The sequence below is a fragment of the Ovis aries genome, chromosome 1 (genome assembly GCF_016772045.2).
Source record: "Ovis aries strain OAR_USU_Benz2616 breed Rambouillet chromosome 1, ARS-UI_Ramb_v3.0, whole genome shotgun sequence".
NCBI classification, from domain to species: domain Eukaryota; kingdom Metazoa; phylum Chordata; class Mammalia; order Artiodactyla; family Bovidae; genus Ovis; species Ovis aries.
The window spans coordinates 111,089,700-111,111,682 of NC_056054.1; the positions used below are offsets into that span (position 1 = coordinate 111,089,700).

The following is a 21,983-nucleotide window of genomic DNA, read 5'->3' on the forward strand; positions in this document are numbered from 1 at the left end:
ACCAGGGATTAAACCTACATGCCCTGCATTGGAAGCGCAGAGTCTTAACCACTGGACCACCAGGGAAATCCCATCTCCCTGTCTCTTAACATTTGGCCCGTCTCTCTTGCTGTGGCCTCTCGCTGACGCTGAATTACTGATGATTCTCAGGGATCCTCCTTGGCTCTCATCTCTAACCTCTCTGCTCTCACTTCCTCAGCTGTTTCAGCCACTCCCACGATCTCCCCTCACCTCTGCCCCCTAGGTCCAACCCTTACAGGCTCCCTCTAACTGGAGGTAACAGTTTTACCATGTTCAGACTCACGCACTATCCTCAAAAGGGAGCCTTCTGTGCTTCCCCTCTTGTACGCAGAATCACCCCCCCCCACATTCAGCACCCAAGCTGCAACCTTAGAGTCACCCTCCGTTTCTCTCTTGCCCCTCATCCAGCGGCTCACTAGGTCTTATCAATTCTGCCTTTGTGGGCTTCTCTCCGTCTCCTTTGAGGCTGCCCAAGTTCTCTTTCACCTGAAACACTGCAGTGATCTTCTGTTTCCCCGCCCCCATCCTCGCCTCCCTCACCTCCACCTCCTCAGCCGAAGCAGCGCCTTTCAACAACACAGTTACATCCCATCACTCTGGCTTTCCATCCTCAAGGAGTTCCAGAGCTTCTGCAATAAAACCCAAACATCTAGACATAGCATTCTGAATCCTTCCCCATCTGATGCCACCCTGATTTTCACAGCCTCTCCCTCTGGTTCTTTTCCCCTTCGGGCCTCATATTCTAGCCATACAGAACTGCCATTGGCTCTTCAAATGCAGCCTGCAGCCCCACTTGCATGGTCCCCAAGCTTTATCAAGCAGGCCCCTCCACCTAGAATGCCCTCTAGATGCCCTCTACATTCCTGGACGTTTTACCACGTCATCAATTTAGCACTCCTCTGTCCTTGAGAGATGGTGAGCTCTTTGAAGGCAGAGGCTATATCTTAGTTCTCTTTTAAGCAGGTGCCTTTGAACCTAACCTAATTGATTAGTATAGGGAAAGGACTTAGACATGAAGTCCTGGTCTGACTCCTGGCTGGGGATGCCAACCATACTGCAGGTGGGCCACCACTTACTCCACCTCCCGCCCTTCAAAGATATCACCAGTTCATCACAGTCCTTTTTTTTTTCTTACTGAGCCTGAATCTTTCTCAACATGGTGATACAGAGAGCCATTTTCCAATGCAGTTAGCCTTACACAGGAAACCTGTTTATTATCTTGGCAGGTCTGAGTCACAGCCAGAGGTCCCTATCTATTCTTCTTTTCCACTATTTGCCATCCTGGTCTGTGCCATTTACCAGGCACGGGAACTCCAATCAATCTTTTCATCTCTCTAGGGCTCCATTTCCTCACCTAAGGAGGCAATAAAACCTTCCATTGTGTGGTTGGGATTACAGAAGTTAACGTTTGAGAAATCTCTATGGCCCTTATGTAAATATAAGGTATTATTATTAGCCTACTTTGCAGATGAAAGAAAAATATCTACCAAATTAGAGAAACCAAGGCTCCGAGAGGTAACGTAACTTGCTAATGTTTATATAATGGCAAAGCTGCACCCTCTGTTCTCCAAGCCCAGTGGATCTTTACTCATGGTGCCTCTGCACACCTCCTCGGGCTTGATGGTGCTCCAGCTCCCCGTCTTATTTTTCCTTTCTCCAGGGTAACAGTGCTTCATGAAGTAAGACTTACTGTAGCCCTGGAATTGGGAGGCTTTCAGCCCACCTCCTTCATGCTACTTCCCTATAATTCCCAAGGCAAAGCTCCCTCCAAACCATTCACCCTACCAAACGGTAGGAAAGGTGTTCAGTGAGGGATGCCCAATAGAATCCAGTTCCTCCATCATGCCCTGCAGCCCTTTGCCCTCCTGCTCCCCCCACCCCCCACCTTGATGGCTCCAGGCAGCTGGCAGGCTGTTCAAAGCCCAGGATGAGGGGTAAAGCACAGAGCTGTTTCAAAATGCATCTCTGAAGAGAGCACACTGGATTTCAGTTAAGTTCCTTATGTCTTCACCTGAAATTGCTACCTTCTCGCAGGGGCAAATGAAATACCGGGCTCTACCAAAACCTATAAGGACTACAAAGTGTGGCCGGGGGAAGTCTTGATAGGAACTGAGAATTCTCCTGGTGTGCAGGCTACAGATGAGCAGGAAGTTGTCAAGAAGGGTATGCAGATCCTTGTGATTGGCCAGGGGGTGACTGAGGCCTGGAAGGTACCCCCATTAACCGTGGAGCACCTCAGGAAACAAGGCACTGATGTGCAGGTCCAAAGGACGAAAATGCCTTGCTTACCTAAGGTGTCAGGGCGGAAATGGTCTTCCATTCCCCCTCCTGATGGAGCCTTAAAAGAATAAATCACTAAGCAATGATCAAACAAATTTTGTTTAAAACTGTACGGAGCCCAGGATGCCAGGCCCCAGGAGATAAGGTTTCTGGGGTGGAGGCCAGGGAGCCATTGAGCTATCACCAGGTCTGCCACCAGAACCTGGGAGACCAGAGGCCAGGTTGATGGGACTGGCGCCTTAGGGTCCTGGGGCCAGTGTGACTTCCCACCTGAGAGAGAAAAGGGAGGCTGACTACCTCCTGGCTGAGGGGCTCCTTCTCTATCCCCTTTCTTGTCTGGGACCTTAGACATTGTGTGGCTAGTCGGTGGAGGCTCCAAGAGGCAACGTAGGCAGCGGAGGAGGCATGAGCGTTACCCCCAGTGTGGAAGCACCCTCAGAAGCTGCCACAGGGGGCCTTTTATCTGTTCCACTTCTTCCAGGAAGGATCATGCAACCCTTCCCAAGCAGGAGGATCGTTTCTTTTATCCTAAATTATTTATTTATTTGGAAGCTCTGGGTCTTAGCTGCAGCATGTGGGATCTAGTTCCAGACAAAGGATGGAACCCGGGCCTCCCTGCACTGGGAGCGTGGAGTCTGAGCCACTAGACCATCGAGAAAACCCCAGGAGAATCATTTCTGAACTGCTTCCTGACCAGTGCAGTGTTCACCTTTGTAACCTCCTCAGTGCCTAGTACAGAGCTTTCGCTAAGTAGTTTTTGGCTTTAAAAGAACCCATAGGATTGATATTGTACGTCTCTTTTCCCTCCCTCAGGCCCCCTTTCTGGCGTGTGACCTGCTTCATCCTTGGGAAGCCTTTCCTCCAAGTTTCCCATGACAGTGCCAGTCTTTGAACAGCGGAGGGCGCTGACTCGGTCTCCCCATCAGCCTTTACTCCAGGCTGAAGACCTGTCTTCCTCTGGTTTCCCTCCGTGCTCACTCCGCACTGCCCTCAGCCCACCTCCACCAACACTCTCACGCCTCTATATCATGAGGGGGCAGTGCGGCAGCCAGGGTCCACAGTGGGTACACAGGGAGCCTCAATGCCAGAAATCCAGAGTCTTCAGCAGAAAGCAGATCTTTCTTTAATGGTGGGAAAGGGGAGAGGCAGAAAACTCCAGACCTGGACCCCAGACTGGGCCCAAGTCAGACGACTGGGGCCCAGAGCTCCTCCCGGGACCACCCAGGTCCTCTTGGGGAGCCCAGTGCTTCCCTGTACCCATATGACCAAAGGCAAGGGGACTGAGCTTGGGGAAAAGAAAAGTAGGAAAAGGAAGATGCGGTAGAAGTGGAGGCGCCCAGCTCTCAAGCTCCTAGGGTTACAGGCAGCACAGACTGTGCAATAAGCTGCCCTCCGCTGCCCTCTCCAGCATCAATGTTCTCGGCCCTCCACGTGCCCCTCACACACGGCCTCCGTCCTCCAGCCACACTAAGCTGCTCCCAGCGCCTGAACGGGCCACGCTTTCTCTCACCAACAGTTCTCGGCAAACAGCGGGGCCTCTTCTGTGAAGCTCCCTTCCTCTCCCCACTCTCCTAGGTCGATCTCTACCCCTCCTTCAAGCCTCAGTGTGGATGTCAGTTTCTCTGGGAAGCCCTTCTGGATGCCCACAGCCTCGTCGTGAGCTGCTGCCCCTCCTCCGTGTCCCCGTATACCGTGGACTTCCCTGCCCCGGTTCTTACAATGAGCCAGGCCGAGTGCTGCGTGTTTGCACACTGCATCATCCTATATCCTCCCTGGGAGCTAGGTGATGCCATTGCCCTCATATGAAAGGGGGAACCACCCTCGCCCAGGAGGACTACTAGTGAGGAGGAGGTGACTGCAAGGTGAACCCAGGCCCGCTGAAACCGAGGTCGGTGCTTTTCCTCTGACCGCCCTATCGTCATGGCGCGTCGGCACTGGGAGGCCCCCATGGTCATCTTGTCCAATCCCCTCATCCCACCGAAGGGGAAGCCAAGTCCCAAAAAAGCTGAGTAACTTTCCCACAGTCACAGAGCTGGCTTGTAGCACAGAATCAGAATGACCCTGGCTTGCTTCTTCATCCCAGCCTCTCTCTTCCTACAAGATCCTGTCTTGATCCTCGGGTGCTGAAGGGCCAACCTGAGAGCATTCGCCACTGAGGTCTTCCCCTCCAACTACAGCCCCAGCCCAGGGTGTGCAGTGTGCCCCGCCCATCAGCAGGCCTCAGGAATCTAACCCAAACCCTAACCCGCCCTCCCACAACAGCAGCTGGGCCAGAGATAGACCCAGAGGAGCTGGAAGGAACAGCAGATAGGGGGCCCATTAGGAGAGGGCAGATACAATGACACTCTCTGTGGGGTTTGTGAAGCTGATCAAGAGAGTTTCTCTGAGACAGCTGGAAATCACGCGGCCCACAGGGGCTCTGAGCCCCTTTGGAACTGTCTCCTAGATGACCCCCCCCCCGCCCCACCCCACCACCTCTGTTCAATAGGAGACTTAACCAGGCCTCTCTTTCTCCTCAAGGGGAGTGGGTTGCCCACCTCTCTCCATCCTTCCCCTTTGCCTGGTAATCCCTTACACCCAGGAAGTGCTTCCCATTAAGACAAAATTGACATGCTGCTGCCTAAGCGATTTCCTCTTATTTTTACCCTTGATGGAGATGGAAACCCATAGGTACCCTGTGCTTCTGATGTGTATTCAGGACACTGATCCACCTTCCCTAACCCGTGTCCTCGTCACTCCCTTTCCTTCTCAGGTTTCACGCATGAGAAACAATCCCTGACCCTCATACAGAGAAACCCAGGGAAGGCCTCCTGTCGCCCTGGGAGGGAATCTCTCCGTCCTTCCCCAGCTGTCCACTTATTCCTCATCCACAGTCCTTGTTTGAGTAGAAGTTTGGGGGCAGGGTGGCATGAAGATACTGACTAGATGCAGAACTAGATTCAGAGGTGGCTTCCCCCTATCCCTCCTCTGAGCCAGAGTGCTGCTGGAGGGGCTGAAGATTTTGGCCAGGCCCCCTTCTCCAACGGGGAGCACTGGAAGGGGCACTTGGAGACGGAAGAACCAGAGAATAATAAAGACTGGGGCAGAGGGTTCATGCATGGAGGAAGAGGGATGAATCATGCAGCTGAAGCTGAATCTGGTAGCGAGCCGGGGAGCATCCAAGAGGAGCAGTGGCGTAAGCAATAGAAGGGGCCTACTGGTAAAGATTTCGCCAGCAATGCAGGAGACCTGGGTATGGTCCCAGGTCTGAGCCACCACGGAAGCCCATGAATACTGGAGTGGGTAGACAATCCCTTCTCCAGGGGATTTTCCTGACCCAGGAATCAAACCGGGGTCTCCTGCATTGCAGGCAGATTCTCTACCAGCTGAGCTACCAGGAAAGCCCATAGATCCTTATACAGACATAGGATATTAACAGGGAAGGTCAGAATCAGGTGTCATGGACTTAAAATCAATACAGATCTCAATCCCTAAACCCTAGCCCGGAAGGCCATGTGGCTTCTCTCTCCAGTGATCCCGTCAGCAGCAGGGAGTGGGGCTCATGGGAAGGCAGGAAATGAAAGGAGGTAGACTCACTCTGCCCAGAGGCAGTCAGAGGTCAAGGTGACCTTTCAAAGTTCTTTCTAGACTGAGAATCCCATTCAGGCTTTTTTCCCCCCTCTACCACCCATCCCAATATGCCCTGACTCTTCCCAACAAAGATGGGCAAAAGATAGCTCTGATAAAATTCCACATGGAGTAGGTCATCTGAGGAAGTCAAGAGGCAGAGACTGCGTGTGTGTGTGTGTGTGTGTGTGTGTGTGTGTGTGTGTACTCAGCCCCTTCAGTCATTTCCAACTCTGCGACCCTATGGACTGTAGCCTGCCAGACTCCTCAGTCCATGGGATTTTCCAAGCAAGAATACTGGAGTGGGTTGCCATGCCCTCCTCCAGGGAATCTTCCTGCCGCAGGGATCGAACCCGAGTCTCCTGGGTCTCCTGCATTGCAGGTGGATTCTTTACCACCAAGCCAACCAGAAAGCCCCTAGGCAGACAGTGATCAACACCCCCGGCCGCCCACCGAAAAAAAAACCAACAGAAAAACATCAAGCAGCGAGAAACCCCCATTCCAGAATAGAGTCCAGTCTTGCCAACTGGATATATCATGTCAGCTGGTCAGAGCCTTCCCGTAAAATGGGAACATAGTAACGCTGCCGTCTACCTCACAGGGTTGTAAGAGGCTGTGACCCGGAGTGCACTGGGCGGGTGCAGAGGTGGTCGCCCTGGGGCTGGGCTGGGGTGGCTTGGGGTTCATCTTCCCCACACTCTCCATTCAGTATCTGGCTGAGCCCTGGGGCCGGGGGTCCTGGGCCCACAACACCTCTCTGTGGGCGGTGAGACGGGGCGGAGGGGGGGGGAGCGGCGAGGGGGAGCCTGGTCAGAGTTCAGCGGAGGCGGTGTCTGTGGTTAACAGGTAAGCAGGAGCGGTCTGGAGCAGTGGGACATTTCCCGCCTCAGGGCTACATTCTTGAAGTCACAAGTGCAAACTTGTTATAACCTGTGTTGGAGCAGCAGGGGGCAGCGAGGGCATGGTGGGGGGCGGGGGCACCGGCGCTGAGCTGCCCGAGGCTGGTGGAAGGGGCGCAAAGGGGGTGGAGGGCAGGTGTGCAGGTGCATATATGCAAGTGAGGGGTGGGTCGGTGCGCCTGAGTTGGCCTGCTGGGTCCAGGCACCTCCTCCGCTCAGACGTGCGGACGAGAGCGTGTGTGGGGCCGCATACAAGAGCGTGCGCCTGTGTGTCTCTGCATATATGAACCTTGTGGTGGGAGGGGGAGGAGAGGCGGGCAGCCACCGGCCGCGGTGGCTGAGCCTGTGGAGCCAAGGAGTGGGCAGGCTGCGTGCCCCTTCCCCTGGCCGGCCTCATGGAACCTGAATTCCAAGTCGGTCCACAGACTGCCCGGCCCCGCCCCACTGGGAGCCGGGGCCACTCCCTGCCGGGTGCCCATCTCCCCAGCCTGCCCAGAGAAGGGGGGGTTGCCTCCTGCCCGTCCCCCTGGCCTTGGGCTCATTCCCCCGCCCTCACTGGGCCCTCTGGACACTGGGGTGGGTGGGGGTGGTGGGGGGAGGCTCTGAAAGCAGGTGACTGTTTGGGGGAACTCGGGGACAGAGCCCCCATTGTGCCCGCCCCGGAGCCGCCTCAATGGAGCTCCCGGGCACAAAGGGGCTTTGACAATGGGCAGGACATTAGTATGCAGGGCCAGCCCCTCGGCCCTCTCCCTGTCCCACAGCCCAGGGGAGGCAGGGGGAGGAGGGGCGCTGCTGCCAGCCTCGTGGGTGGAGGCAGGGGATGGGGCAGGGCTGAGGCTGTAGAGATCTTAGCCCCCAAGGGCTCCCCTGGGGGCACTGCCCAGGAGACAGGGAAGGAGACTAGACCAGGGCCCCCAAACATGCCACTTGTCAGGGCTCTCCAAGTGGAAAAAGCCAGGGGGACTGGGAGGAGGAGGGGCAGTGCTGTGGGAGACCAGGCTCCTTCCTCCCAGGCTGGACTCCTGAAGAAGCACGTGGGCTGTCTGAGCCCACCCACTTTTTGGCCTCAGTTTTCCCATCTATTCAAGGGAACTGTGTGGGTGGGAGAGGCAAAACCAAGCAATAGGGAGCAAGGTCTCAAACCTCAGCCTGCCATGTCTCAGAGTCGCCAGGCTGCATGTGGGTCCTGACCGTCCAGAATCCTTCTGCTCAGGGTGTGTGCCTGGAGTTCGGGGTGTTTAGGCTTCAGACAAGGTAGTGCCTGCGGCTCAGCCCAGGGGGATTTGGCTGATAGACGAAGAGCCGGAACTAGCTCCCCTCAACCCCTGCCCACCCCCACCATATGTTTGTGTGTCTCCCCCATCTGCCTCATCCCCTTCCCCAGGCTGTGGGAAGAGGCTTCTCCTCCTGGCTAGGGACCCCCACCCCCATCCCTCCTCCACCTCAACTAGCACCTTCAGGACCACCCCTGCCTTCCCAAGGTGCACTGCCTGTGGCACCACAGGACAAAGGGCAGGGTTGGAGCAACACGGAAAGGCACCCCAGGGCTGGGAGACTGAGAGGGAGTGATGCTCGAGAAAGGGCTGCAGGCAGACAGCAGGGAAGGGACAGGAAAGGGACCACGGAGAAGCAGTGTTGCTGGTTACAGACATCCTCTGCCCTGGGTCAGGAACCCACAGGAGAGAGGTTTGGGCCCACTTTACAGAAGTGCTTCCCGCAAGGAACAGTGGAAAACCTGAGCTGAGGAATGTCTTCTCCTGGCTTGCTTTCTCCTTTTGCAGTTGCTGTTGATGTCAGGAGGTCCTCCCTGCTACCCACCTTCTGCTCTGCCCTTAGCCATGGATGGCACACTTGGGATTGCTGGGGGAAAGGTAAGGTCTGTTCCCCTCTCTGAGCATCTTGAGTTTTTTCCCTCCACTGAAACAGTCTGATGGGGAGCGTGCAGGACTAAGAATTAGGACTCCTGGGTTCAGGCCCAACAACCCTATTAACTTTTTCTAGGACCTCGCACAAATCACTTTTTCTGTCTGGTTCAAGAAGCCCACATCTGCAACATGGGAAAGGCCAATTCTGCATCACCCTGCCTTCTGGGCCCATGGGCGGGGGATTCAGGGACAAGGCTCTGGGATTTACCAAGAGCTCATATTATTCAGCACTATGTTAGGCCCTTTTCTAGCCTTACATCATCTAATTCTCAACAATTCTAAAAACTAGACAGTATTTAAAAGTTCCATTTTATAGACAAGACAACTGAAGCCCAGAGATGTTAATAATTTGCCCAGGCTTGTACAACTAGCAAGTGGTAGAACTGAGATTCAAGCTCAAGCAGGTAGTCTGTCTCCAGAGCCCACATGATGAATCATTACCCCATGCAGCCTCCCTAGTGAAAATATTCAGAAGACCATGGGCAGCTGGGAGCAATCAGCCAGGATATTCAGATCACTGAGGGCTTTTCCAAACCTATCTTCATAATAATGCTAATATGTCATTTGCTTTTTATTTTTTCACTTTCATTTTCTCCTGGGTGTTCAGTAGAATTTTCCAGAATCAATGTGATATTGTAACATATTGAATGCAGAAGCAGATATGAGATACCAACTGTCTTCTGTTAAGCCAGATATCACACAGATTTGAGATAGTGAGACAGTGCCACTGACTAAATTTTGTTTTTAAATATAGCTATCTTTCATTAAAAATATGTCATTAAAGTTGACATCCAAAACAGGTTGATTGTTATTTTTGAATGAATTAATACATATTTTAAGTTTGCTTTCCTTTCTAACCTATCAGCAGATATAATCCACGTGAACAAAACTCAATAAATTTTAAGATGTGAAGGGAGTCCTGAGATCAACAAGTGTGAGAGCCACTGTTTTAGACTCAGACATCCTTACCTTCTCCTCTTGCTGTTGCCTGTGGCTTTCTTTCTTTTTTTTTAAGCAGATCAACTAGGGAGATTTGGATGTGGGGAAAAGGTCTTGGGGTTGGAACTAGGATGAGGGCTGAAGCTGAGTATATAATGCTAAAAGGTCAGGCCTACCCCTACTTGAGAACTATCTCCACATGTCTCCTAACCTGCAAGCTCCCGCCCAGAAGTATGCTCAAGACCACGGGCCTGTCTCAGGCTGGACTCTGGTCTCCGCCCCTTTCACAATCCAGATACCCGCTGACAAGTCCAGCATCAGGCAGGGGCAGACCTTCCTGGTGAGGAGAGAAAATTTCTATGGATACCCGTGTGGATTTTTGTGTTTGGGCCAGCAATGCTTAATCTGCTTCCTGTAATCTTAGGATGAAACTGTCTCCACAGAATGGGGAGCTTGGTAGGAGATAAATGTCTCTGGCAGTTCCCAGGAGAATTGGATAATAGGGCCTTATGTATACCCTAGTCTGGGCTTCCCAGGTGGCATTCGTGGATAGAACCTGCCTGCCAATGCAGGAGATATAAGAAATGCAGGTTCGATCCCTAGGTCAGGAAGATCTCCTGGAGGAGGGCATGGCAACCCACTCTAGTATTCTTGACAGAGTTGGACATGACTGAAGTGACTTAGCATGCACAAATGTGCACCCTAGTCTAGGACACTCCTAAGTTTCTAAAGCCTTAAAAGTCAAGATCCTTCCCCAGAATTAGCAACCAGAAAGACTTTTTCCCTAGAATCAAGCTGGTCAGTAGGCACTCTGTGCCCTGGGGTAGAGGGATTCAGGGAGGGAAAAGATGCGCTTGCTTCAGGGAGTCCACAGTCTGACAGGGGTGTAGGCCCCTCCCTAGAAGAGCCCCCGTTATTGAAGGAGACAGGATGTCCCCTCCAATATTACCACTGCCCAGGTTGTCCTGGGCAAAGTCACAGACACAAAGGACAAGGGACAGGCAGGATGCTGACAAGAAGGGGCACAAGATGATAGAGCAGATAGGGAAATAGGAGGATGGAGATTTGCAGGAGGTGCAAGGTTAAGATCCATAGGCCTGTGTGAGGGCCCAGGGTAGAAGGGTGTGGCTCAGGAATTGCCGTGGGATATGCTCCCCCAGTACAAAGTCTGAATAGATTGGGGTCCCTAAAGAGGGGGTGCTGGAGGGGATAGGAGAATGGCTTATATAAAGCAGCTTGAAGACTGTGATTGGGAACTTTAGTCTGAAAACCGATAGAGATGTCTGGGTAGGAAAGGGGCAAGGTAAAACTGATGCTTCATGATGACAATTCCAGTGCTGAGTCCATGAAGTAAAGGGAGAGAATCAAAGAGAAAGAAAGGCGGGAGTCAGGACAGTCCTAAGGAGGCTGCTATGGGCACCCAGGCTAATGGGATGGACAGGCTGATCAGGGGGCAGGGAAGAGGCTGGCTCACACACCTGGAAGGAATTATGGGGGGTGGGGGGAAATGGGCAGGGAGGGGACAGGCAGGGCCATGGAGGGACCAGGGTGAGATGTGGGGACAGAAAGAAGCTGCCATCTTTGGCTGGAAGAAATAAGTTGCCCAGAATGGGGAAAGACACTCTTTTAGGGAAGCTCACCAGCTCAGGTACATTTGTCATATCTGAGCTGAACACAAGACATCTGCTGGGTGGAAACTTATGGAGTGAAAGGGCCAGGAACATGGAGACCCAGGCTCTGGCTGTGGCCAGACTGTTGGAATGAAGACAGGAAGTTCATCTTAAACAACTTGATAATTCTCCCACCCTTCCAAAGTCTAGAAGGGTGGAGAGATAGAGACCCAGGACAGACCTCAGAAAAAGCCCAGGGAAGGGCTGTGGCAGGCCCAGGAGCCAGGCAAGATGATGGAGCAGAAAGAGTCACGTATGGGGGGGAACCAGGACAGCCAACAATGCACTTTTTAGTTTTCACTTGCTGAGCACCATTCCAAGCCCTTTACAAATACTGACTCTGTTAATCCATAACTATAGCTTTTAGCCCCATTGTAAGGATGAGGGAATGTGCAGCTACGAAGCTGCAGAAGATAGATTGTAAACCCAGGAAGTCCGACTCCAAGGCTGTGTTCCTAACTGCTATGCCTCTGCCTCTCAGGCAACAGAAATGCACCCTGGGATGCACTGCGGGTCGCACCTTCCTTCCAGAAGAGGCCTCTTGACCTGTTATAGTAATCCGTGCATTTCTCTGAGTTTCCCAGCTCCCCTCACAAGCCTTAATGATGGGCTTTTTTTGTTTGTTTCGGAGCTTTTTTTGTTTTTGCTAGAGTCCACAGGGTGATCTCCCCCTCTTTTCCAAACTCCATTTCAGATCTCTTTCCTTCTATGGACATGCTTCCTGAAATCTAGCCTAAGTCCTTCAAGTTGCAGCCCCAACCCTTTCCCCAGGTCTTCTGCCATTGGCCACATCCACTCCTTCAATACTACACCTTTTCAGGGACCTGAAGTGCTAATTAAGCCCTCTCAAGCCCATGCTTCTCCAGGCTCCTTCTCCAGGCCACCATTTCAGTTCTCACTTCCCTCCTGCATTCCACAGCCAACCCCTCCCTTCTCCCCACCACCTCAAATCCAGCTTCCAGCTGGCTGACACCCACGGGAGGGTTTTTCCCATAATCCCTTTCTCTCTGCCCTTTCAAGGTTCTGATGGGAGGAGGGGATGAAGAGGGACCACGCAGATCCACAGTCTCCATGAAAATGGAGGCACCACCTATAATAAGCTTGGATGAAGGGAGAAAAGCATTGAACTCAGCCTGTGGAAGAGAAGGGGTGATGTGATAAACTCAGAAAGCTCTGATTCCCAAGAGGTGCCCCTTCCAACCACCCTTCACTGGGTGCTAAAACAGTTGGATTCCAGATCTCCCATCTTTCTAATCTTTCTGCAGTTTCATCTTAACAGTGTGCCTTGGACTCTCCCTTCTCTCTGCCCCTTCCAGGGCCTCACCACCATCCTGGACAGCTTGGCCTCAACCCGGACCGTAGCACTGACCAGTCAGGCAAGAGAAGAATCTAGGCTGGCTGGGGAGGGGATTGAGAGTGGAAGTTTCTTCATTCTGTCCTAAATAACCCTTGGCAGGAAACCTGAGGGGCTCTATGGCCCAACATCTCTTTTCCTCCCCACCAATGCCAGGGGGTTCAGCCTACCTTCCATCTTGTGTGCAGAAACCAAACATTTTACTAAAAGGTGCAAGAGGCCATTTCTCCTTTTTGTAGAAGTGGGTCTTTCTGCCTGACTCACTCCCCCACCCAGAGCCCTAAACCCCTTATTCCATCAATCCCAGCATGGCCCCAGAGGACTTCATTTAAGCTCACCCAGATCCAAGTGTCCTGGCCTTTCTGGTCCCTAGGGAGGACTGGGGAAGGAGGCCCCTGGGTCTTATGCCGTGCCCTTCCCTTCTAGCCCAAACCAGTGTGCACAGAGGTACAGGTGCAGAGATGGGGCACCCGCCATCCAGTGGGGCACAGGGACGAGGTGGGAGATGCCAAGGGCCTGACAACTAACCCTCCCACACAAGCAGACATGTCCACAGACTGCATGTGGGGCAATGTTGGGGAGACAGATTTTTTCCCCCAGAGTAGGGGGCAGCAGTGGGATTTCGCATTGAACCACACAAGGGATGAGACCATAACCCTGCCCCCCAGCTCCCCCTGTCACTGCCATTTGATATCCACTGAGACAAGTTGGCTGCTCTGCTCAGGGTGGAGGGTGGGGGGATGACTCAGAAAACAGCAGCTCCTTTCAGGACCTAGGTTGGCAAGGGCTTTGGGAGGCTGGACTGGCCCAGATCACCCCCAACACCCCCTCTCTCCCTCCCGCGCCACCACCACCAAAGGACTGGAGGACGGTGAAAAGGAGTTGGCACTGCCTGGGCCATGCCTATTGCCTCTGTGGACCAGCCCTGGCCCCCCTCCTTGGCATGATGCCTTCCCTCCCCTCCTCCCTCATTTCCTCCTCCCTGAAGAACTAACTATAAACCAGGACACCTGGTTCCTTCTACACTTTGTCCCTAGTACCCAGCTTATACTCTGCGGAATTAATAAGCCTGCTCCTCAGCACAGGATGGTGCCCACCATCATGCCAGGAACATAGAACAGAAATCCTTGGAGATTAGGGAGACAGTTTCAAGATGAAACTAAATGGAACTCAGTGGTAGCTGCTGGTCTCTCCTCAAACCGGTTTCCTGATAGCCACCCCAAGCCCCCCCACCTCATTCCTAAACAAGCGTCACTCCTCACAGGACACCAAATCTCTCACCATCTCCTTCCCACCCAGAAATGCCTAAAGCAGTCCTGGTGGGGAAAAAAAATTCAAGCACCACAACCAAGGCAGACAGGCTAAAAATCTTTAGCCAGAATGTGTATTGATAAGCAACAGCACCAGGCTTTAAGTCTAGGCCTCCTTGGGGTCCAAAGTTGTATTGGCTTCTTCACCACCCCACTTTCCCAACTGTCTCACCTTGCAGTGGGGAGGGGGTTATTAATGGGGAGGCATGTCTTGAAATGGGAGGCAAGTTGGAGTGGAGGGAAGACATTAAGTGGGCAGGGGGGTCCCAGTTATACCAAGCTACTACATCTCCCTAATCTGAGCTGAATAATACGAGTAGTAGTTACACATACAGCTTTCTTCCCCTGTGTGAATTATGTGTGGGTGTCACTATGTGTCACAGCATGGGGAGGGGGAAAGGGGCTGGGCATGGGAGTGGGAGTAACCTGATGATCCTGGGAAAAGGGGGCGCTGTCTGGAGTGCCTGTGGGGCGTGCATGGTTATCTGCGGTAGTTACTGCATTAGTTGGAAAGCTGTGATGCAACTGCAGGTCTGCCCAATAGGAAGGGGTATTGGGAAAGCCCCTTCCTGGGCTGAAAGCGCTGAGGTGACCAGCTTAGGTAAATTTCCCTTCTTGGAGAGCCCTTCCCAGACGCCCAAGGTGGAAGGCTAAGGAATAGGACCGTACCACTGAGGCCAGTCAGGGTAGGGACCCAGGGACTGGGGGCCCCGGTATCTCTGAAGAGTGAGGTAAACAGGACCCCGGCCTAGGCGGCAGCACTCTTTCATTAGGGCCAGGGTCTTACCTTGGGTCCAGGGTGGAGTGGCCCCTCGGATGGGCAGCGGGACAGACGGACGGATGGGGCGGGCAGGCGTGAGGAACGGAGCTGTGCGACCGGCAGGGCCAGGACTCTTAAACCCGGAGCTGGGATCAGATAAGGGCTGGTCCAGGGGCCGGGGCTGGGGTCGGGCCGGCCGGGGGCAGAGCTGGGCCGGGCCGGGCCGCCCCCTCCCTCCGCAGCGCAGAGCCAAACTTTGCGTGAATGGAGGGACCTGGAGGGGCCGGGCGGGCGGGGGCGGGGGGCTCCGGACAGGCCAATGGGAACGTGGAGCGCCAGGCCCGAGCCGCCGGGATTGGAGGGGCCTGGGCAGGGGGCGGGGCGTGTGGAGCAACGAAGCGGAGCCCCAGACAGCTGCAGGAACGGGGCAGAGAGCAACATCCAAAGACAGAGACCCAGACAGACTCAGGAGAAAGAGAGGGAGACACGATAGGCGAAGCGATAGAAGCCGAGCTGGCAAGGTGACAGAGGAAAAGAGAAGGAAGAAAAAGGAGGCGGTCGTGTCAGGGATGGGGAATAGAAGCGGGAGCTGGCGGGGGCGGGCCTGGGGCCGAGTTAATGAGGTGGAAATGAATTCAGCACCCGCCCAGTGGCCCGACAGGCAGCGCCGAAGGGGCGGGCTCCGGGGGCTCCGGGGTTATATCCCTCGGCACCATTTCCACGCTGTTTGCCGTTTTCTAAGCTCTGAGTGAGGTCCTGCGAACTGCGCAGACATCATTCCCACCTGCAGTGGCTTGGTTTGAGAGAGGGCAGAACACGCAGCCCTAGTGCCTGGGAGGTGCTAGAAGCTGCAGAAAGGGAAAGAGCACTCTACTTAGGTCTTAGGTGGGAGGACAGACTTCCGATAAGGACCCTAAAGAATGCAGAGGATTCAGGTACTGGGAGATGATGGGGAGGGAATTTAAGGCAGAGACAACTGCATTCAACAGTTCTGGGAGGACAGGAAAATGCCAGTAGGCTTGGGAAAGAAACAGCAGCAAAGTGGTCCATTGGACTGGAATATAGAGCGGTGGTTCTCAACCTTATCATCACAAGGGACTTACTTGATTATCTGAATCCATGTTTTGAGAGGTTTTTCTCCACAATCTACCATTCTAAGCATGTATTAAGAAAGAAAACATTTACTTCCCTGTTTCTATACATCATAGATATTTAACTGCTACTGCTACTGCTGCTAAGTCGCTTCAGTCGTGTCCGACTCTGTGTGACCCCATAGACGGAAGCCCACTAGGCTCCTCTGTCTCTGGGATTCTCCAGGCAAGAATACTGGAGTGGGGTGCCATTGCCTTCTCCAATGCATGAAAGTGAAAAGTGAAAGTGAAGTCGCTCAGTCGTGCCGATTCTTAGCGACCCCATGGACTGCAGCCTACCAGGCTCCTCCGTCCATGGGACTTTCCAGGCAAGAGTACTGCAGTGGGGTGCCATTGCCTTCTCCGAGATATTTAACTACTAATCAGTAAACTGTATTATCATATTGAGTTGATAAACATCTTGGGGGGAGGAAAGGAAAGAAACTTGAAATTTTAGCTTAGTTCAACTGCTAAACGCCCTATGATGGATAAATGTCCATTCAAACAGCACCCGTGGGGCAGGGCGCGGGGGCAGAGGGGGTTGTACTGGGCTGAAGGTAAGCGCCACAGGTATAGTGATTGTGGTGAGGGAAGACCTGGACCAAATATAGAGCTGTGCCCATTCACGGTCAGCTCTGAAGGCGATGGAGAGCTATGAAGGTGTCTTGAGCAGGGGGGAGACAAAGCTAGAGCAGAATTTTAGGGAGGTTGATCTGGACGTGAGCAGGATGGTGATTCAAGAGGGAATCTGGCAGCAATCCTAGACTCCTCCTGAGCAAAAAGGTGGGTCAGGAGGGAAGCTGGCAACAATTCTAGGCTTTTCCTGAACAAAAAGGTGACTCAAGATGAAACCTGGCAGCAATCCTAGACTCTTTCTTCACCTCCCTTATCTAAGCACTGCATCTACTTTCTAAATCCCCTAAATCCCGCTCCCTTCCTCCCTAGCGCATCATCCTGCCAGTGGTCCAGGACCCCATCACCTCTCACAGGATGACTGCAGCAGCCTTCCAACACCTACCTTTAGTCACTCTCCACTCTAATAATCCTTCGAATCATGAAGTCTTTCTTTTAAAAAGAAACACCAGTGCCTCTGAAACACAAATCTGACTGTTTCACTTCCCAATTTAAGTTTTCAATGACTGCCCATTGTCTACAAATCAAGTCCAAATTCATAACCATGGAACAGAAGGCCTCTGGTGACCTGGACCACTCCAGTCTCATCTTCTTCCACTGCCCCTACATCCCAACCTACAGTTTCCTCCTCAGACACTCAAGGTTTAATCTTATGTTCTCTTTCCCTGTCCTGCCGCTGGAGCTTTCATGGCGTACATGGCTTAAATGTTTCCTGAGTTATACCCAGATCTCTGTCTTCAGTCTTAGGCTGAAGGGTTACCTCCACAATTCCAGTTCCTTGCTGGGGATTTCCACTCTTAACTGGACAGGCACCAAATTGAACACATCATCTTCCACCCCAAGTGTGACACTCCTCATGACTTCTCATGGCTTACTCTGTGTTTCTCCCAGTCAATCAGATTAAAAAGTTAGAAGTCATCTTCATTCTCACCCTTACCCTGTGCTCCATCCATCGGCACGTCAACTAAATTCTGTCATGTCTCCCTTTGGCCTGTTTCTCTAGGATATTCTTTTTCATTCCATGGCCACTTTTAGGGTCAGGACGATCCCTAGCAGCCCAGGACCTTGACCCGCTCTTCACCTTTCCCTCCAGTCTCAAAGGAAGAGGCAGCCTGTATTCACCATGTCACTCCTTGTGTCCTTGGATCAAAACTCCAAACTGGTGGCCCTTGCTAACAGGTCACAACCCAAACTCGCTAGCTTGACGCTTAGAGTACTCCTCTGAGGAGTAGGGGGCGGAAGAATCAAAGGGCAGAAGCAGAAAGAGATACCTAGTGGTGAAGACGTCTCTGGAGAAGTTCCTTACAAAAGGTCTTCACGTCTGTGTCATTCAGAAAAGTCATTCACGGAAACTCAAGGTGTGGCAGGACAGGACAGTTAGAAGCACTTAGATGTTCTAGAAGAGCAGATGTGTGGAGACTGTAGAAAGTGCGCAGATAACCTGAATGGCATTGTTAAGTTTTCCATTTTAAAATAGTGATTTAAATAAAAGTTTTGTTCTTTCTATGTTTTATACAATTATAGAGATATCTATTATGTATATTGCTTTTTGCATGGTCAGTTTTTAATTTTTGTCTTGTTACAAAAGAGAAGTCTCAAAACAGTCACTAGGAGACCAATATGGAATCAATAGTACAGGCATAGGAAATTCATATGTGTGAGTGTTCGCTATGCAAGATACACATATTACTTGAGATGGGAAAACGGAGAGGTTCGGCAGCTCACCTATGGTAACAGAGCAGAAAGTGTTAGATTTGGAGTCTGAATCCACGTATGTTGGACTCCAAAGTTTGTCTCAAGGTAATACTAGAGTGAATTTGCGTGGTTGAAACATAAAGTCGTCATTATGAGCACACGTTGGTATGAAAAATTTGCCAGGGTTGCAATGTCCAGTGTTTCCCAATTTGGGGAACCGCCATCCTTTGAGGACCTCCCCCCACCCCATTCCTCACTTTAGCAAATTCTATCTTTCTTATTTTCAGTGACTCCTTTCCGACTCACTCCTTCCAACTTTGGCCTCATCTCTTCCTTTATCTCATCCGTAGTAGGGCAGGGGCTTCCTCAGAGCACAGAGCGCAGCAGAGATGAGAAACCTGTTTGGGGAGGAGAGTCCACAAGTGGGCAGCAGTATGAGGGGCTCCTGCTGGGAAAGGCCAGTGGACACAGGACAGGGAACCTTTGGGTCGGGAGGCATGAGGAGGCTCAGAGCAGACAACACTTCACAGTCAGGGGTGCCACCTAGAAATAGCAGAGACATTGACAATGCTCACCACAGGATGCCAAGGGGCACTTTAGTGTTCAGGCCCCATAAGGCTGAACAATTTCCATTAGTAGCAGGGTGCCTACTAGCTGGATAATTCAGACCACAGAGGAGAAAGCCAAGAGAGGGACTGAGCCTTCCCCCTGCCCACCGCCCCCCCACTCCGCAGTCACGAATGGATCCATTATTTAAGATATACCACTTCCTTTCAGTAAATGAGATATCCACAAACTCACACTTATAAGACATAAGTTACGGGATGCTTAATCACACTACCGAAGTGTTCGTCCCAGAATTTCTGTAACTAGGCGGTTCCTCTTGTGTGGCTCAGTCGTTGAGTTGTGTCTTGACTCTGCGGCACCGTGGACTGCAGCACTCCAGGCTCCTCTGTCCTCCGCTGACTCCTGGAATGTATTCAAACTCCTGTCCATTGAGTCAGTGACGCTATCTAGCCATCTCATCCTCTGCCACTCCCCTCTCCTTTTGCCTTCAATCTTTCCTAACATCAGGGTCTTTTCCAACGAGTTGGCTCTTCACATCAGGTGGCCAAAGTATTGGAGCTTTGACTTCAGCATCAGTCCTTCCAATGAATATTCAGGATTGATTTCCTTTAGGAATGACTGGTTTCATCTCCTTGCTGTCCAGGGGACTCTCAAGAGTCCTCTACAGCACCACAGTTTGAAAGCATGAAGTCTTCAACACTCAACCTTCTTTATGGTCCAACTCACATCCATACATGACTACTGGAAAAACCATAGCTTTGACTATACAGACCTTTGTTGGCAAAGTGATGTCTCTACTTTTTAATACACTGTCTAGGTTTGTTGTAGCTTTCCCTACTAAGGAGCGAGAGTCTTTTAATTTCATGTATGCAATCACCATTCACAATGGAAACAGTAGAAGACTTTATTTTCTTGGGCTCCAAAATCACTGCAGATGGTGACTGCAGCCATGAAATTAAAAGATGCTTGCTCCTTGGAAGAAAAGCTATGACCAACCTAGACAGCATATTAAAAAGCAGAGACATTACTTTGCCGACAAAGGTCCATCTAATCAAAGCTATGATTTTTCCAGTAGTCATGCATGGAGGTGAGAGTTGGACCATAAAGAAGGCTGAGTGCAGAAGAATTGATGCTTTGGAACTATGGGGTTGGAGAAGATTCTTGAGAGTCCCTTGGACAGCAAGGAGATCAAACCAGTCAATCTTAAAAGAAATTAATCCTGAATATTCATTAGAAGGACTGATGCTGAAACTGAAGCTCCAATACTTTGGCCACCTGATGCAAACAGCTAACTTATTGGAAAAGACCGTGATGCTGGGAAAGATTGAAACCAGTAGGAGAAGGGGATGACAGAGGATGAGATGTTTGGATGGCATCACTGATTCAATGGACATGAGTTTGAGCCAGCTCTGGGAGATGGTGAAGGACAGGGAAGCCTGGCGTGCTGCAGTCCAGGGGGTCGCAAAGAGTCGGACACGACTGAGCAACTGAATGACAACAATCACCATCCTCAGTGATTTTGGAGCCCCAAAAAATAAATCTGTCACTAGTACTTTTTTTTTTTAAATTAGGACCTTTCTAACTGATCCAATGGACAGAAATTCTATTAACACCCAATGTACTGCAGTAGGAGGGAGGTAACAGGGAATACATGAACAACAAGGGACCAGGAGCCAGGCAGCCCGGATCTCAGTCCTGTCTATTCTCTTGGGACCCATCTCTTACCTGTGAAGTGAGGACTAATTCTGGACTACCTCTAAATGCCTTGACTTTTCAATCCTGGCCTACTTCCAGCCAGTCCTATAAAGCAAGATAGACCTGTGTATGAGAAGGCTCTGATCCTCTTGCTCTCCTGAACTCAGCCAGAGGACAGCAAAGCCCTCAGCTTCAGAAGCCCGCTGGGGCTCCGTGTGCCTGGATCTGTGCTCCACTTCTCCCCACTGCATCCTAATCTCCAGCCACATGCACTCCGGCAAACATAAGCTCCCTCTCCTCTGAATTTTCTAGGGCCTCATCTCCCTTGAATCTATAGAAATTGTTATGATCTATCTGATTGGCCTCCTTGCTCCATTAAGCTCAGATCCTCAACCATCTCCTGACTCCATCATGCTTCTTCTCCCACTTCCAGCCTTTTATGATATTGCTCAAGGAAACCTTCCCAGATTGGTTGATCCCAAGGCTGCCACATACAGTTGCACGGTTTGTGGACTGCACAAAGGCACCTGCTGAGGGGGCAACCCGAGGACTGCGGTTCAGTTTGTCTTTTGTTGCACCATAGCTCAGAGCAGTGTTTACTGGAGGGACTCCCGTTTTTACTTTTTTAACCCCAAAGTACCACTTGCTACATGCCATAAGGAGTACATCTGCCCAGAGAGGGTTCCTTTTTGCTATTTTGTACTGTTTCTTTATAGACCAGCAATGTGGCCCCAGCTGTGACTCTCTTGCCCTCAATATTTTCCAGTTCCAAACCCAATCTCCCATCATCACACTGTACTGACATATTTAATTGGTTCCTTGTAAAGTTGCTTTCTTTATCCCGTAATACTGACAGCTGGGATCTTGCCTATGTTTCTGTCTCCTGGTACCTAAGAAAATGTTTTTTTCCCTCGCTCTGTTCAAGTTCAATGATAAACAAAGAGCTGAGGTTAGATACCAGGTAAAATCCAGGACCAGAAGGATCTGCAAAGCAGGGCAGGGGGTTGTGGGCTTCTTCTTTGTCAGCAAGGCTATGCTCAAGGCAGCCTAGACTGAGGCAGGGGGCTGGCTGATACAGCTTCTGGGGGGCCCTGTCAGCCCTGCCATCTCCCCCTCCAGGAAATGGGGCCAGTCCTATGCAAATACGTTCTTGCCCAGGAGTTTGGTTTCTTCTCCCTGGGCTCCTGGCACAGTGGCACCAACGTGAGTGGCTGCTTGGCAGGACAGAGAAGGGCGGGCTAGCAGTCCTGAGGCTCAGGTGACAAGGCTGGGCCCAGGAGACAGGGATGCTGACGGGGCTCTAGCTGCCCTCCTGATGCCAATCTCAGGCTGAAAACTCGATATTTCCACTTAGAACAAGAAACACAGGCGAGAAGGCTAGGAGAGGAGGGCAGTGTACCAGGAGTGCCCCCTGCAGGTCTCACTAGGTGGCACTAGAACAGGAGAAGGTGGCATTGGGTGGGCAGGGATTTCAGGAGGTGCCTGAGCGGAGGATAATG

General features: G+C 51.8%; 1 protein-coding gene across 1 annotated transcript in view; it reads right to left on the reverse strand.

Annotated features, from left to right (window-relative positions):
• Window positions 1-14,922, reverse strand: part of KCNJ10 (potassium inwardly rectifying channel subfamily J member 10) — a 36,123-nt gene extending 21,201 nt beyond the window's left edge. Inside the window, exon 1 of the mRNA XM_004002660.5 lies at window positions 14,792-14,922. The gene's annotated coding sequence lies outside the window, so the exon portion shown is untranslated. The remainder of the gene's footprint in view (window positions 1-14,791) is intronic.
• Window positions 14,923-21,983: the final 7,061 nt, after the last annotated feature.